The sequence below is a fragment of the Onychomys torridus genome, chromosome 17 (assembly GCF_903995425.1).
Source record: "Onychomys torridus chromosome 17, mOncTor1.1, whole genome shotgun sequence".
NCBI lineage: Eukaryota > Metazoa > Chordata > Mammalia > Rodentia > Cricetidae > Onychomys > Onychomys torridus.
Window position 1 is genome coordinate 30606405 of NC_050459.1, and position 12510 is coordinate 30618914.

The 12510-nt window shown below is 43.2% G+C and overlaps 1 protein-coding gene across 5 annotated transcripts in view; it reads left to right on the forward strand.

Moving 5' to 3' along the window:
* Trmt9b (tRNA methyltransferase 9B (putative)) overlaps nucleotides 1-12510 on the forward strand; it is a 60757-nt gene that overhangs the window by 12803 nt on the left and 35444 nt on the right. The window contains exon 1 of one of the 5 annotated variants that reach the window (XM_036166477.1): nucleotides 2476-2527. The exons of the other annotated variants lie outside the window; for them this stretch is intronic. The gene's annotated coding sequence lies outside the window, so the exon portion shown is untranslated. Of the gene's footprint in view, nucleotides 1-2475; nucleotides 2528-12510 lie in introns of those variants that run through there. 5 annotated transcript variants of the gene reach the window in all.

Here is a 12510-nt window from a genome sequence, read left to right on the forward strand (position 1 = left end):
CCTGAAATGTAGAAGGCTCTGGAAATCCCAGTGAGGGCACAACGGAAGAAGACTTCACACTCTGCCATGAGTTCTGCTCTAGGCAAGAAGCATCTGGACAATTATTTGTGAGGTTGCAACCTTTTTTATGTATAGCGTGTGTTCCCTCTTGTCTGTAGATGTAGCATGTAAGTGCAGTGCCCTCAGAGGCAAAAAAAAGGGTGTTGGATCCCCAGAAACTGGAGTTACAGGCAGTTGTGAGTGCTGAAAATCGAACCGGGGTCCTCTGCAAGAGCGATACAGGCTCTTCACTGCTGAGCCATCTGTGGACTGTTTCTTTTCTTCTTCTGAGCTTTTAACCAATCTTTGATTAAAAGTTTGCTTTTTGAATTCCTGTTGCTCTATGTCTTAGGATTTATCCATTCAAATAGGAAATTGAAGATTGTGGTGGAATTATGTTTCCCAAAATATTGTGCACCCTAATAAATTTATCTGGGGTCAGGGCACAGAACCGCCACTAGATACAGAGGCCAGAAAGTGGTGGCACTCACACCTTTAATCCTAGAATTCCAGAGGCAGAGATCCCTCTGGATTTCTGTGAGTTCAAGACCACATTGGAAACAGCCAGGCGTGGTGACACTTGCCTTTAATCCCAGAAAGTGAGCCTTTAATCCCAGGGAGTGATGGCTGAAAGCAGAAAGATAAATAAGGCCTGAGGGCCAGAAACTAGAAGCTTTTGGCTGGTTAAGCTTTTAGGCTTTTGAGCAGCACAGTTCAGCTGAGACCCATTTGGATGAGGACACAGAGGCTTCCAGTCTGAGGAAACATAATCAGCTGAGGAACTGGTGAGGTGAGTTAGCTATGGCTTGTTCTGCTTCTCTGATCTTCCAGCATTCACCCCAATACCTGGCTTTGGGTTTGATTTTTACTAATAAGAACTTCTAAGATTCATGCTACAAGTAATTGAACATTTCTTTTAGATAGAGAACGTTCTGTATGCTGTTTCTTGACATGAATTGTATTAAAGGTCAGTAATTGTCACTGATACATTAGTTACTGAATACATGATGCCATACTTACCTTAGTCAGAGCTGTGCATGAATAATTCTTGCTTTCTGTTTATATAAACTGGAGCATGGATATGAAAAAAGGCATTCATGAATCCAATGTTTAGTCCTTAGGAACTAGATACACATTTTCTGTGCTGATGGATTCTCAGGCAGGCACACACGAACCTCACCCCACCATCAGTATCAGTTTTGCATTCAGTGGCCTATTTTTGACTCAGTTTCTCTACTGGTGAAGCTGTGTAATATCTCAGTTCCTACAACCTGAGGAGACCATAAAACAAAGATCAGAACCAGGCGATGGGATCAAACGCCTTTAATCCCAGCACTCGGGAGGCAGAGGCAGGTAGATCTCTGTGAGTTTAAGGCCAGCTTGGTCTACAGAATAAGTTCCAGGACAGCCAGGGCTGCACAGAGAAACCCTGTCTTGAAAAACTAAGTAAATCAAAGATCTGATAGTCAACATAGAACATGGAGCTTTCCATGGAAGTTTAAGAGTACCAAGTCATCCCAGGCTCTTTCTGTTATTTTTAATGAATTTGCAAAAATACTATGTCTCTCTACTTGTGAAAAGACGCTTCAGCATTTCACCTAGTTAGTACTCTGAGTATACCTTATAGTCAATGGCATATATTCCACTTTCTTGACAATAAATAATTATGCATAGGACAAAAGAGATTATGTTTTAGGTTCTATGTGATGTTTTCTGTCCGTTTGTGAAAAACCTTTCTCTCCTGCCTCAGGAGCTTTCGGGTGAGTGCTTTGTCTTATTTTAAATTTAGAACCAGAACTCTCTTGCCCCGTTTCATATGCTTGAAAAGCAAGCAGATTGTAATGACTTTCTTTGAAGGTTAAAAAGGGTATCTGTGGCTTTAAATCTAAAATAATAAACATCTTACAACTAGACCTGGGCTTATCTCCAGAGAAACCAACCCAGTCATAAACTGCAGCATGGAAACTGAAAAGAAAAAAAAAAAAATTAAACTTTCCCAAACAGCGTGGTTTATTCTGGGCACCGACTTAATAACTCCCGCTGCTAGGAGAAGTACAATTTGCTGTCACAGGAAGGCTTAAAATGTCAAACACGCTCTTGTAAAATACAATGCGAGCTGCCTGCAATGGGCGCATCCTTTCAAATGGCCTGTGTCCTCCTTGTGTGCGGCTTTCATAATTGTGGCACTTACTTAGAATTGAAAACCTCTCTGCATGATGTAAACAGTCACACCCCCGTGGCACCACAGAGGTTTCCATCCATACAGAGCAGATGTGGGCTGCTGCTGCTGGAGCAAACTGTAAGTCCCAGTTACAAAGGGCTCAATGTCGATGCACCAGAGAGAACCCGGAGTGTGGGGTTGGGGCAGGGAGCCCAGCTGGAGAGCAGAAGGCTGTCACGTGTCAGGGTCACAGCTGTGGCCAGCCTTACCCAGCATCTTCATCTCCTCATCACAGGACAGAGCCAACACACCCTACAGACCGTCAAGGTAGGTACCACCAAGTTCACCGATCCCAAGTCGAATCCTCTGTTACCTGTGAGTCTTTTGGTTCATGTTTTAGTTAGGACTCCAACAGATATGGTCAATGTTAAGCCCAAAGCAGATAAAACGTAGCAAATTAAAGAGTGAAGGAGCCTACTTGAGACAACTCAGAGGGTGAGACGTCACAGCAGATGGCAAGGCAGGCTGCGGAGGGATTAAAAAGCATCCTTTATCCATGGTTCTGCAACCACAGATACAAGCAACAAGGAACCAAAACTATCCGGGAGAGAACCCTCTGCAAATGTACATATTTTTTCTTACTGTTATTCCCTAAAAAATGAAATTTGACAAATTATTTGCAGAACATTTGCATTGTATTAGATATAGGGGATCTAGAGACAGTGTACCGCTTGCAGGAAGATGTGAATGTATGCTATGTAATACGTCATTTTCTATGACACTCAAGCATCGTACAGCTCTCGAAATCCACAAGGTGAAAGCTCTTGGATCACTCTTGTAGATACTATTAGGTGGCTATATTCACAGCAGGTAAGGCCCTAGAGAGCATCACTAATCTATAACTCCCTGACATAATTTGTCCCCAGTTGAAAAATAAAATATTTATCAGCTGCTTAGAAACAATAAAACTATGTAGCATAAATTAAAAATTGTCTATGAAAGCCATTAAAGTAAATAATACCTCAGTACTGAAACAGATCCCTTTCAGCTGTTTGCCTTCATTAAATATTGTGACAGTTTCCACTTTAACTGGTCTAAACATCAAACTCAGCATGTATTTATTTAGCAAGTACTCCAGATTAATTAATACAGCGGGCGGATGGTACACGCCAACACCTTCTGACTTACAAGAGCCATCTTAGTTACTTTTCTGTTCCTGTGATAAAACTCTGTGAACAAGGCAGCTTATGGAAAAAGAGTTTATTGGGCCTTACAGTTACAAAGGCAAGGACATGCTGTGACCATGATGGCAGGGAGCCTGGCAGCAGGCAGACAGACATGGAGCCACAGCACTAGTTGAGAACTCACAACCTGAGCTACAACTCCGAGTCAGAGACCTAACTGGGAGTGGCATGGGAGTGACAGCCTTCTTCAGCAAGGCCACACCTCCCACGCCTTCCCAAACAGTTCCACCAATGGGGAACCAAGTGCTCAAACAATGAGCCTGTGGGGACCATTCTCAATCAAACCACTGCAAGAACAGAGACAAGAATGTGTGGAGGCCTAGAGGGCAGTTCACTTTTGGTGTGCAGATCAGGTGGAGGAGTGAATTTTTTTCTTTCTGAGTATCTTCAGTGATGTCTTCGATCAGTTTAATAATAAAGTGTGGAGGAAAAGCAAAAAAAAGAAAGTCACAGAAGGTTTAGGGTCATGTGTCCCACAGTGGGAATAAATGGTACAGCTGGGTGTTGGCCTTGGGACCTCTGGTCTATTCACGAGCTGCCCACCCCGAGTCCCTGTTCACAAACTCTTGTTCCACTGTACAGCTCCCACACAAGGCTCAACCTTATTAGACCACAGGCAGGGTCGGGGACATTAAAAGCAGGGTGGTGAGATTCTTTTGGTGTTAAAAAAAATGACATAAAAAGAATCTCGCTCCTGTTAATATTGGACCATCCTAGGATGTCTGCAGTTGGATTGTTTTTTACTTTTTCCCACAAAAGCGGTGTAAGCAATGCATCCATTCTAATTAAAGTAGCTCTTAAAACCGGCAACGCCTCCTGATTTTCCAGGATTTTTTTTTCTTTTTCTGTTAAAAGTAGTCACTTGGCTACTATAATTACAACCACTAATCCACCAATCGCCAGATGGTATATTCTCAGCAGATGAGTGATGGCTGTGGTGTAATGTTTTCAGAACATCGATTAATAAAGTGATGATCAATGTGTCGAGGGGAACTGGAACCCAGCTCAGCAAGTGGGTTGGAAGCATTGGCCAAAGTTTAACTTCACCATTGACAGGCTAGGCATCCTTAAAACCACAACTGCTTTTTAAAAGACCATATGTGGGTGGGTAGATTAGATGGCTTAGCCCATAAAGATGCTTGCTGGCCAAGCTGTGCAACCTGAGCTCAGTCCCCAGGTCCCACATGATAGAAGAAAAAAGCTGAATCTCTACAACTTGTCCCGTGGCTTCCACATGGGCACCACAGCACAACACACACACATACACACAATAAGAAATATATTTTTACAAGTCAATATACACGATTTGTTTAGTGAATGTAACACTAGTCCTATTATAAAAAAAACATCTATGTCAAGGGACTCTACAGAAGTCTGCAGAAGTAAGGAACTGTCCTGAGTTATGTCCTTCTAATAAAGGATAATATCAGAGGGACACAAGGTCCACAGACCTTCCTGATTCCGATCCTTTAGTCTAGAAATCTGTAGGCTTGCCCTTCAGATGGAATGCCCCACATGGATTTTTCTCTTCCAAACAAATGCTGTCCAATGACAGACACGTTGACAATCCTGACTTATTTGTCACCAAGAACTAGATACTTCTAAAGAAGCACAAAATTAAGCCATTTCTGGCTTTCTAACTTGAGGTCCGGATGTTGTTCATAAAATCCGGTCAGGTTAGGAGGCCTCTGAGCACCACCATGTTTCCAGGTGCTGTCTGATGACCAGGAGAACTCCCCCCTTCATGTCCTTCTGCTCCCACTGGAGCAGACAGCCCAGGAAGCACCACTGTGAGTGTTCACAAGAGCATCAAGTGTATACATTCCTCTCTTTCAGTAGGCGGTTCCTGTTTAACAGTGCCAGTTAATCACTGGATATATGTGCAGCCATGCTGTTCGTTAACCACCCTGCCTTGGCCTGGCTAGATTATAAGCAGCAGCAGGTCTGTGGGACCCAAGTTAGAAGTCACAAAAGACTGATGCATATATAGTCTGCACTCAGCACACCTCGGGGTTGGTTCCAGGGTGCCTAAAGTTGTCCTGCAGACACTTGATCCCTTTATGGAGAGTGACACAGTATCTATATAACCTATGAGTCTCCTCCCAAAATCATTTACATTAACTGTATTTCCTAATACCAGACAAATACTATATAAAAATCTACTATGTTATTTAGGAAATAAGGATTTTAAAAAGTATGTAGATGTTCAGTACAGATACAGTATTTTTTAAAAGGTTTTAAATTTTGTGTTTGTTACTTCTGTGTGTACGTATACGTACAGAGGTCAGAGGACAACTTTCTGGAGTTGGCTCTCTACTACCAAGATCTCTGGCGATCAAAGAAGTCCACAAAGTTCTCGTCTGACTTCTACATGCATGCTGTGGCGTAAGTGTGCCCCCACGCATACACACACCCAAGCATACAAAAACACTTAAGTAAAATGCAATGCAAAATTTAAAAAGAGAAGTACAGCTTCTTTTGGAAATAGAAATAGGCGTAACCTCTGAGCTTTGCACTAGCTAACTGTTTACTATCCCTATCCCGTGTGTCACTGCTTCCTAGCTTCTGGATCTGTGGGATGTGATGGATTGGAAAGCTTTGTGGTACTCTTGGGCTGGCATCAAGAATCAGAGCTTAGGGACTGGGGAAGTAGGTAGATCAGTGGGGACAGAGCTTGCCTATCATGCATGAAGCCCTGGTTTGACCCTCAGCACCTCATAGACTACTGTATGTATTAGCTCAGACTTATAAAGGAGGACTGGAAGTTCATCCTTAGCTGTCTAGGAAGTTCCAGGCTAGCTTGGGACACATGAAACACTGCCTTTAAAAAAAAAAGGAGGTGGAAGAGAGTGTGTGTGTGTGTGTGTGTGTGTGTGTGTGTGTGTGTGAGAGAGAGAGAGAGAGAGAGAGAGAGAGAGAGAGAGAGAGAGAGAGAGAGAGAGAGAGAGAGAGAGAGAATACCAAAGAGGAAGGACTCTTGCAGAATTGTCTCTTCAATTCCTTATTCTCACATTTAATTGTATTTTGAGAGCTCCATCTACAAACTTTTACATCTGTAACAATTCTGCCTCTCCCTTCCCCCAGCTCCTATGTTCTCTCCATTCATGATCTTTTTCTTATTATTATTGTATATATACTGTTACATATTATATTATTACATATACAGTTGTGTGTGTGTGTGTGTGTGTGTGTGTGTGTGTGTGTGTGTGTGTCCCCAAACATGTACATAATACCTACTGAGTCCATCTAGCACTGCTTATGTATACTTATGTCTAGGGGATTGTGGGTAGCATCTTTTTTCAGCATATCAAAATGCTGTGAATTTTCATGAGGCTTAATATATATCAGTGTTTCAAATTTTAAACTTGTGTCTTTTCTGGACTTAAGATAATGATTATTAAAGTACCTAGCATATGGTTGAGACTTAAAAGTATTTTATTAATTGATCGAGCATCTCATGGACAGCTTGTCCTATACTCAAGAAAAATATGGAGAAGCCCCTCTGATAGAAATTAAGAAATAGGGCTGGGCCACAAGATGGCTCAGCAGGTGAAGGTGCTTGCTGCCAAGCTTAACAACCTGAGTTCAATTCCCAGAACCCTCATAATGGAAGTAGAGCTCTAACTCTTACAGGTTATCCTTTTGACCATCACAGACAAGCTGGAACACACACACACGCGCACACACACACACACACACACACACACACACATTAAAAATAGTAAACAAGAAAATAAATGGGGGAAACATAAAATGGATATTGCTAGAAATTTCTGAGCACTTTCCAAACTTCTGTGTTGGAAGCTGGTGCTGATGCTTGAGATTGGGGTTTGGGGGTGGAGCTAGTGTCCTGGATCTGCATGTCTTAGGAAGGGTCTTGGTTGCCTGGTGTGGTGTCTCCCAGGGGTATAAAAGACCTGGATCTGGGTGAATGGAAACAACTAGACACTGAGCAATCGCTCCTGAACCAGACGCTGTGTGGAAGGACCATTGCTGGGCAATGCTGGCAGGAACAGGAAGCTAACAGAAAGGAGCTGGTCCCTTCTCCTACGTCCCCTGTAGGCAAAGTCACGTGGCAAAGAAGAAATGTTGTTTGTAGAGCCCCACCCTCCAAATAAGGAGTGAATACAGGGCAAGTTTAGAGAGAGGAGTTGTTAATTTGATAATAGATATGGTCCCAAGTGTGTTAGGTGGACATGGCTCCCATACGGAGGCAGGTGGCTACACTACCTAACAGAACTTGCAGAAGTAACTGAAAGTTTTGTTTTCATTGGGGTTTTAAAAAAGCCAAAAAAACAGCCAGATATGGTGGCACATGCCTGTAATCCCAGCACTCAAGAGGCAGAAGCAGGCAGATCTCTGTGAGTTTGAGGACAGTCTGGTCTACAAAGTGAGTTCTGGGACAGCCAGAGTTGTTACACAGAGAAACCCTGTCTCCAAAAACAAAAAACAAAACAAAACACCCACAAAACTTACTATTTTAACCATTTCTAAATACATATTTCAGTGGCATTATGTACAGTTACATAAATATGCAGCCATCACCACCAAGAGAGGGGTTCCTTGTGTTAAAGTTAGTGGAATGTCTGTGTCTCTACCCCAGCCTCTATTAACAGCAGCAAAAGAACCATCCCCACAGATTCCGCTTCCAGGGACATAAAGTCACCAAGTCCTGGCTGTCCAACATTAGAGTTTGGCAAACCAACCCTCCTCTATAATAGTGAGAAGGCTTTGGTGAGAATGAAGGAGTCGTTGTTGTAGCTTGTGACTGAGTGCTCAGTGGACAGTGACAGCAGTGATTTGGAGTTGGAGCGAAGGGAAGCAAGCTTTAGATGACACTGTACATCCAGCAAATGAACACATAGATTCTCTTGATTAAAAGGGGACAAAGAACAAAGAGCAGTGAGCAGGCTCTCCCTTCCCCTTCTCTCTTCCCCTTCTCTCCCTTCTGACCTCTTTTATACCTTTTTATTTTCTTTCCATTTTTCTCCTTGCCACCCAGTTTGCTGGATGATGGCTGCAGACCTGGTATTGGCAGGTGTTTGGTGATCATAAGCATGATGTGGGTAGAGCAGAGGAGAGGAAAGCCTTCAAGCCAGGGCAGTTGATTTTAAGGACGTGGCCATCAGAGGCAGCCATGAAAGAGACCGTAACTAGACCGTGATCTATGTTCACACATGAAAGAACAGTTCCTTTTCTAGAGCTATTGAAAGACGTTTTATACTAATGGAAGGATCTAGTAGCCAGGAGAAAAACTGGTGATTGAGAAGAAAGGAAAGAAAGCAGGAGGAACGTCTTCGTTGTCAGGAAGATTCAGTGTAGGGTTGTGGCTTGCTCTATGGGACAGCAGAGTTCATCTCCTTCCCTCTGGGGGATGGAAGAAGATATGAAAAAAATGCAAATAGCTTAGGGAAGTGATTCACATGATCTTATCTAGTGCTGCTTTCTTCTGGAAGCCGTGGATGAGAAAAACAAGATGCTTCTCCAAACTGGTGCTTCTGGCTGTTGCGGGGTCTCCATCCATCATCTGTAATTATCCTGGGTTCACCTCTGGGTTTGACTTCATATCGTCCTTCTAAGCATGCAGGAGATTACCACAGGTCTGGGGGCAGTGAGCATTGGAGGAAACACGGGATGGCCTGATTTCTCTCCCGTTTGAAAGCAGCCTCCTCTGGTGTGGGAAGCAGAGAGCCTTCACAGTTAGGGTCATCCTGATGCAGGCAAGGGAAGAGACACATCCCTAAGTCTCGAGTCCAGTTTTGACCCCGAATCTTGGAACTTCACATAAATACTTAGCAAGGTGTGAGTTCATGTACCTTATTAATTTCCAGGTTCTAGCCACTGTTCAGCTTCTGGAACCCTGTGTAACTTCAGTTGTTAAGGAAAGCAAGCGTACAGCACAAGCTAACACCTTAGTCATTAGAGTTTAATCTTCTCCTTCTTAAGCTATTCAAATGCCTTACCACCTCCTTAATTCCTTGAGTCCTTCACGCTGTTCCCTAGGGAGAGTAGCTCTGACCCTTAAAGGTTTATTCAGCGTGGACACCCAATTCCTACAACCACGGTGGTGAATAGGTTAGTTTTTAGACACTGGCAGCTTCCACCTCACTCTCTGGGTTGTTAATGATGCTTTTCAGGGTCTTCCTATTTCACTGAGTGGAGTACAACTGCCAATACTTTAAAAATTAGTGCGAGGCAGTTGTGGTGCATGCCTTTAATCCCAGCACTCAGGAGGCAGAGGCAGACTGGTCTACAGAGCGGGTTCCAAGATAGCCAAGGCTACACAGAGAAGCCCTGTCTGGAAAAAAACAAAAACAACCAAAAAGAATTAGTTAAAAGTGGGGCTTGGAGATATGGTGCAGCAGTTAAAGCATTTGCTGTTCTAGCAGAGGTCATGGGTTCTCAGCACTACGTGAACACTAACAACCATCCATAATTCAAGTTCCAGCAAATCTGACGCCCTCTTGTGGCTTCTGCAGGCCCTTCATAACATGTGCTACAACAGACACATGAAGGTAAAATACTCACACAGGAAAATTAAAACAAATGAATAGTTTTTAAAATTGAGTTAGAATAGTCAGGGGAGGTGGCTTCAGGCCATAAGAGCCCCGATCTCACAAGCCACATGACTCAAGTTCAGTCTCTGGAACCCATGCAAGAAGTATAAGAATCTTGAGTGGCTGAACATAGGTCCTAGGACCAGGTCATGCTGTTTGATTCCTAGGGCTGCTGCAATATATAGCCACAAACTGGGCGGCCAAAAACAATAGATGTTTACTCTTTCAGAGCTCTGAAGTCCAAATATCCTATATCATCCCATGCACCATGGAAGGTTCCAGAAGAAATCCTCGCCTGAACTACCGTTGCTAGTGGCTCCACATTCACTGACTGTGGCACCTTCCCTGCCATCACAGCCTTCCACTTTCCCTTTCCTTCCATCTCCTCCATCATGTATTTGACTCTGGACGGAGGCCTGGCACTGATGTGTCAGGATAATTATCTCATCTTGAAGCCCTTGAGTATATCTGCAAACTCATGTTTCCAATACACTAGCTCTTCTAGGTCCCTATGATTAGGACATCTTCCAGAGGACCGCCATTTAACCCACTCAACCATCCCTCCAGTAAACAGGGAGTGGGGAAATCTCCCTGCTTCAGGGATTATGGATACAGGCATGGCCCCTAATCTCACCAGTTTTGCATACTGTGAGCTTGTCCCAAGAGAAAATACAGTTGGGAAAAATTATAGCTTGGTGTTGGCCAGCCAATAGGACCAAAGAATGCCTTCTTCAGTACAGGTAGCAAAGTGCGCCTGTGTAATAGAGTGGTGTGAGAGACGGTGCTTACAGTAGGACCAAAGAGCTCCGTAGAGAATGTGCACCAGACAAGCCTCAATTACGTGTCTGCAGTGATTCAGGGGAGGAAGGAAATTGCAAGCAGAGAGGGAACCGCCGAACAAACAGCTTGAAGACATTCAGAAGATCATAAGTGAAGGAGGGAAGCCATAGTACTCTTAGACTGGAAGCTTGGATTCAAATGTACATGAGTCCCTTTATTTTTCTTCTTCTTCTTTTTAAAAGCAAGATTTTCTCCATAAAAGAAGCCATGCACTGATTTACATTCTGGTAAAAGGTTCTTACCTAACTGAAACCAAGGGCAGCTGCCTATCTAGTGCCAGGGGCAGTGGCAGAGTTCAGGTGTGTATAGCAGTCATGAGGGAAGCTGTCCATGGCCAAACTGGACTGAGTATGGCAGCCTTTCTGTGGCATGCTAATGTACAGGAATTTTTATTTTATTTTATTTTATTTTATTTTATTTTATTTTATTTTATTTTATTTTATTTTATTTTATTTTATTTTATTTTATTTTATTTTATTTTATTTTACTTTGCCAGTGCTGACAGTAGAGGACTACCAGGGTGAGCTTAAAGCACAGAGCAATGAAAGCGGGGTGGGGGTGGGGCGGAGGGCTTAGGACACCATTGCAGTTGTCTCTTTCCCAAAAGTCAGTTCTTCATGGCAGGGTTGGTTCGTGAAAACGTTGTCGTCCGCCCACAGTGAGATAGAAACATGAAAAATGGTTTAACTACCTTTTCATAAAGCCAACCTTTACTTGGTTTACAAGGAAAGGATGCTCCTTTCTGAAATTAGGGTCTCCCAGCTTCTGTGGGAGTAAAGCTCTCCCTTCATCTGAGCAATTGTGGTGATAGTCAATGTTGAGCTGTGAGCGTTGTATCTATCTGTCAACCATGTGATCTCCCCAACTCGTGCCCTAGATCTCAGGGAAATATCAGCTTCTCGCGGTTAAGCAAATATGCCCTGGAGATTTTCCTGGACTGTAAAATCCACAAGGAAAAGAAACTCTTGGGCTGGGGAAATGCCTAACCTCGGGCTGAGGGGAAGGACTCGCGGAGATACACAAGAGACGCAAGTTGGGGGAGGAACCCCTAAAATTGGAGCCTTGGCAGTCAGGTTCTCTGTACTTTGTATACACAAGGACTCTTCCTGAGATCCAAGTATATCATCAGTTTGATGCACTCAGTAAGAAACCCAGAGTGCCTGCTTTGAAGTTGATTGTATTATGAAATATGCTTTGTGAAAAATGCTAACACAGCTTCATATCCCCCCCCCTCAATTTCATTCTATAAAATTAAGATTATTTGTGCATTTGTTTTTTTCTAGTTAGGCACTGTGATCTTCATTTAAAATCTCTTTGTAGAACAATTCCCTATTCCCCAGCCCTGCATGACGGGTCATCCTGACAGCAGAGTGGACGAATGATGAATGATTTCATTTGATATTGCTGTTGAGAACATCAGAATCATCTCCTGGTGGGCTGCTGTTGTGAGATCTGATCCTTTGATCTCTGCACAGGCGGTAAGCTGGTTTTGTCAAATTGACACCAGCAAGGATTGCCTCAGAGGAGCTGGTCTCTCTATTTCTATTACCCTTAAATCCCATGTTTGATTTTTCTTGTTCTTTTCTGGCATTTTCTAGTCTTTGAAATCAGAATGAATTATAATCTAGTTACCATGAAAAAGACCGAGCCATTCCCTGTGGAGGAGCAA